General features: G+C 44.8%; 1 non-coding gene across 1 annotated transcript; it reads right to left on the minus strand.

Annotated features, from left to right (window-relative positions):
- Positions 1–3,885: 3,885 nt before the first annotated feature.
- LOC129518913 (U6 spliceosomal RNA) lies at positions 3,886–3,992 on the minus strand. The gene has a single exon (XR_008666250.1). It is a non-coding gene; the product is annotated as a U6 spliceosomal RNA (small nuclear RNA).
- Positions 3,993–5,679: the final 1,687 nt, after the last annotated feature.

The following is a 5,679-nucleotide window of genomic DNA, read 5'->3' on the forward strand; positions in this document are numbered from 1 at the left end:
CAGTTAAGGTGGGAAAAGAGAAAAATAATTTGGAAATTTACAGTCTGATATAAAAACGAGTTGTACTGGAAAAAAGAAGAAAAAAAATCAATCGGAGGGGTACCCTCTCTTTCTATATATTGTAAATCCCTCGACTTCCCTGGATCTTTCCAGCGCTGCGTGGTGAAGAACTTGCTCTTCCCCTGTCCTTCCAGCTGGTCTTCTGGGGGAAGGGCCTGCTGTGCTGACGCTCAGGTGTGTGTACCTGGTGGAGCTGACACGCCCCCTGCTGGTTGCGGGGGCCCAGTGGGTGCAGTTGCCCGCTGGGGCCTCTGTTGCCTGGTGGCCCCGCCTCTCCCAGGCACAGGGCGGCACAATGGCAGTGGCCAGCTATCCAGCTGTGGAGTCAGTTCCTGGCTAGTAACTAACGCAGTCTCCCAGTCTGCACTGGCCTAGATGCTCCCAGGCGGCGCCGGTGCGCTGATCTGCACAGCTTGGGGGTGCCCAGCGGCAGGAGAGTCCTCGCTGTCCTGTGCCCACCCCGCTTCCGCCTGTCAGGGGTGGGGAGCGCAGGATCAGGGGCTGCGTCCCCTCGGGGCCCTGGGATCCCGGGCCTGTGCTGCTGGAATCATGCTCCCAGGGCGCGGCTCCGAAGGCAGCAGGGCGCAGCCCCCTCGGTCCAGAGCCGCCCACTGACCAGCCGGCTTCTCCCCGTGCCCCGCCTGGGGCGCGCTCCAGCCCTTGACCGAGATCGGCCCATGGAGTGCGGCGCGCTCTCCTCCGGGGCAGCACTTCCTCTATTAGTGACTCCGGGAGACTGGAGGCTCCCCTGCCCCTCCTGCGATTCTGCCCGGTTTCCCTGCTAAGCGCCTTTTCATCCGGGAAGAATCCGGTGCGGATTTTTTAAAGTTCCCGCTGCTCCGGGCCTGGGCTTTCCTGTCCCAGAGGCTTTCTCCGCTGGCCTTAGCCAGGCTTCTCATGGTGCCCCTCCCCCACTTGATTCTTTTTTATTTTTATTTTTTCTGCCTTCCTACTTTGTTAGAAGCGAAAACCCTTCTCCCTGTAGCGTTCTGGCTGTTCTCTCTTTAAATCTCACATCCAATTTGTAGGTGTTCAGGATGGCTTGAAAGTTATCTAAGTAAGTTGGTGGGGCCGGGTGACTTGGGGACCCTACTCCTCCACCATCTTTCTGGTGGTGGCCTCCCATTGACTACATTTTTTAAAGGAAAAACCGTGCTTTTTTCCATACTCTCCTCACAGAGACCCACCAACTGTTTGCTGTTTCCTTACACTTCACAACTGTTTTGTGTGTAAGCCCTTTGGAATGTGCTGGAGTTACTGCCTGCCATGTGGCTATTCCAAATGTTTGTTACTTTACCCTTATTTCAGACCTCATATACAGTTGTTCCTTGAACAGCTAGGAGGTTGGGGGATCAACTCCCCCCAGCTAGGTCAAAAATCCATCTACGACTTTTGACTCTCCAAAAACTTAACTGCTAATAGCTTACTGTTGACTGGAAGCCTTACTGATAACACAACCAGTTGGCTAACACATATTTTGTATGAGATATATATATATATATATATATATATATATATATATATATATATATATATATACTGTACCCCTACAGGAAAGTAAGCTAGAGAAAAGAAAATCATAAGAGAAAATACATTTATGATATTGTATTGTAAAGCATAAATCTGCTTATAAATGGACCTGTGTGGTTCAGACCCATGTTGCTCAAGGGTTTTGCAGAAAGAGCTCATTGTAGCTATGCATGGCAGCATCATCCTGTCTTCTGGAGCCAGTTCCTTTGAGTGATCCCAGAGAAACTCCTGTATCTAAGACTCAGCAACCTCAGAGAAAGCAAGGAGCTGGTGACTATGTGGTCAGAGTCCCTTTTTGAGGAAAAGTGGAAGAACACCATGTTATACAGTAGGCCACAGAATCTCTTGGATTTATAGCTACAAGTACCTGGGTCCCAGGCCTCCTGACTCTGGTTGGCCTCCTGTGCAAGAGTGGTGCATTTGGAAATGACTCCTGGGGCATTAGGCTGGTCGCAAAACTCAGGGGGAAGTAAGAATGGGTAGTTATGTGGCTTGTTTTGCTTTGCTTTTTGCCTTTGTTTTCTTCTGGCTGCCAGAGCTTTCCTCTCTATGCCCTTGGGAAAAGGGTTTCCCCATTAGGACTCCATCTTGTTTGTGTGGCCCTGACAAAGTGGTTTGGGGTCTATAATTGCTTTTCTCAGGGATCTTCTCCAAACCTCCAGCTACAGACCCCACGGATTCACCTCTTGAGCCCCCTGTGAGGACGTTGGTGACAGGTAACTGTACGCAGGTCAGCCCATGGGTGGGTTGGTCATTGCTGGTCTTCAGTCTCGGGACCCCCCAGGCCAAGAGGGTTCTGGGCCCCCCTTCCCAGCCCCATCCAAAAAGACACCCAGCAGTGCCCTTTTAGATGGGGCGGGTGGCAAGTGCCCAGGATGAGTGTTTTCTGTTCTCTTGAGGACATGGACCATGGCACACCTATCCTAGTTCTACATAGAAAACCTCTCCCTCCTGCGGCTGTGGTCATGACTCAGGTGAAATCTTCCCCTTGGCATATTCATCGGGGTTTCTATTAACTATATTTTATGATGCTTTGACAAAATAGGGGCCTCCTAGGGTGAGCTAATCCCTTGAGATAGCAATCAATAGTTTTGATATGCAGACCAACCAATCTAAAGTCCATACCTCCCACCACCTCCTTTATCAAACTCTCACACCCCCATTCAATATTCTCTTTGCCCCAAATCACCCCAAGTCCAGATACTGGACAACTAAGGGCCACCCTTCTAGTCCAGAGCCCACCAAAATTATTCAAACTATCCAATCTAAAGTTATACACAGCATACTCATCCTACCTCTCCCAATCCTTCTCATAAAGCCAGAATAATGACTATGGATCATGTTTTCCCCTCATTCTCTCTGCTCCTGACCAACCCGGGTGTTTTCTTATGTGGCCCTGAGTGTTATGGCATGTCCCCTCCTCTTGGGAGCATAGGTAATAAACTCCTCTTTCAAGGACATTGTCTCCATATCTGTCATCTTAACATACCTGATTAAAGCAAATCTCAGGAATATTTTAAGACATCTAGTTGATTTTAAAAAAAAAGACATCTAGTTGAGGGGAAAGGCCTGAGTCATGGGCTCCTCTCAAGTCCAGGGTTTCGTACCTGGAGAGAGTCATTTGGAGCTGAAGGAGGTGGGGATTATTGGGAATTAACATTCTTGGGATTCATGTAAAGGCAGGACAGGGGCAGAGAACCCAACACTACCTTTGAATTTTCATACTGACCATTCAGGCTAGATTGTATTATGCTCATGGAAGTTACTCAAGGCTTCCTTTATGGCCCAGCGGGTAACTTATTCTGCAGTGTTCCATGTGTAGTTATTATGTGCACTATCCTGTGTCAATTAAGTAAATATTTATTAGTAATATTTATTTATTTATTTATTTATTTATTTATTTATTTTAAATTTATTTTTTATTGGTGTTCAATTTGCCAACATATAGAATAACACCCAGTGCTCATCCCATCAAGTGCCCACCTCAGTGCCCGTCACCCAGTCACCCCCACCCCCCGCCCACCTCCCCTTCCACCACCCCTAGTTCGTTTCCCAGAGTTAGGAGTCTTTCATGTTCTGTCTCCCTTTCTGATATTTCCCACTCATTTTTTCTCCTTTCCCCTTTATTCCCTTTCACTATTTTTTATATTCCCCAAATGAATGAGACCATATAATGTTTGTCCTTCTCCGATTGACTTATTTCACTCAGCATAATACCCTCCAGTTCCATCCATGTCAAAGCAAATGGTGGGTATTTGTCATTTCTAATGGCTGAGTAATATTCCATTTATTTTTTTAAATACAGAGTGCTTTACAAATTTCCACGTCGTCCTCGCACAGGGGCCATGCTAATATTCTCTGTATCATTCCAATTTTAGTATATGTGCTGCTGAAGCGAGCACTTGTTAATAATATTGTTTAAATCTAATTCATCTAACTGAATTTTTGTTTGCCTGTTTTAGCTACCACTCAGTGAGATGTGTTAAAATTTTCAGTTATGATAGTGGATTTGTCCACATCTTCATTTACTTCTGCCAGTTTTAACTTTTAATATCCCGTATGCTATTCCAGTGTGTGGGATTTCCCCCCACACATGCAAGCAAGTCTCCTACAGAAGCTGGGTGTCCTATAATTTAACTCAATTTTGACACTATCTAACTGCAGATAGCATCAGATTCCACAGGTTGAGGGCTCAGTCCCACATGACCGCCCTCTACTTCAGATGCCAATCTCAAGTCCAAGTTGTTACATGTGCTTCTGACTGACTGGCTGTAAGTCAGAGGTTCCCACAACCCCTTCCCTTGGGTTTGATTAATTTGCTGGAGTGCCTCACAGGACCCAAGAAATCCATTTCCTCACTAGATTATTGGTTTATTACAAAGGATATTAAAGAATAGGAATCAATAGCCAGATGAAGAGATACATGGAATGAGGCTCCAAACGCAGAGGCTTCTGTCCCAATGGAATTTGGCGCATGACACGGTGGCACAAGGATGCATTCTTTCTTACTAATCTGGAAGCTCTGAACCCAGTCCTTTTTTTTTTTCCTTCAGACATCAGAGTTTATTGTTTGTTTAGTCCAAACACATTCAGAATGGAAACACAAAGAATACTTTTCCACCTGAAATAATTAAACTAGATTCTACTAGCATATAATGTTTAACACACTAGAGCAATAAAGATGGTAATCCATTGCCTTCTATACTTACTAAAGCCAAGATGGTAAAGTCAATTTGGTCGCAATAGTGTCACCATCAAAAAAGGTCAGCAAATAACAGTAACGGTCAATGAATATTTTTACTTTGGCTCACTGAAAAGGGGACAAAATGTTAAAAGTCCACAGTCCTGCAGATGAACAATCACCATGGAGGCTTCATTACATAGTCATGATAAATCATTGGCCATTGGCGATTGGACTCAATCTCCAGTCCCTCTCCCCTCCCCAGGGGTCAGAGGGGTGGGACTGACTGTTTTAACCCTCTAATCACATGGTTGGTTCTCCTGGCAACCAGCCCTCAAGCTTAGAAGTTTTCCAAAAGTCATCTCACTGACATAACAAAAGACAGGCTTATCATTCTCATCACAGAGAATCCCAAGAAATAAAGAAAATTACATTGGTGAATATGTAAACAAGTTTAACTGAGTGTTAACTGTATAATATGTGACAATAATGTTTTCTGGGATTTAAATATAGAGAAAATTAAAATGCTGTTTTACTTTACCCTTCCCAAATTGTAAATTATACAGTTAACACTCAGTTAAACTTGTTCACATATTCATCAATGTAATTTTCTTTCTTTTCCATATCCGTCTTTCCACCTGGGGTCATATTTCTTCTGCCTGAAGAAGAAACTTTGCTATTTCCTTTAACTTGAGACTTTGAGTGCCAAATTTGCCTATTTGTTACATTAAAATGACTGCTTTCCTTTTTTGAAAGATATTTCTTTCTAGGTGTGGAATTCTAGGTTTGCAATTATTTTCCTTCTGCACTTGGAAGATATAAGCTCATTCTCTTTTAGATTCCATTGTTTCTGTTGAAAGATGAGATTCCAGTCTGATTGCTGCCTCTTTGAGGATGGCCTGCCTTTT

The sequence above is a fragment of the Nyctereutes procyonoides genome, unplaced genomic scaffold, assembly GCF_905146905.1.
Source record: "Nyctereutes procyonoides isolate TBG_1078 unplaced genomic scaffold, NYPRO_anot_genome, whole genome shotgun sequence".
In the NCBI taxonomy this organism is placed as follows: Eukaryota; Metazoa; Chordata; class Mammalia; order Carnivora; family Canidae; genus Nyctereutes; species Nyctereutes procyonoides.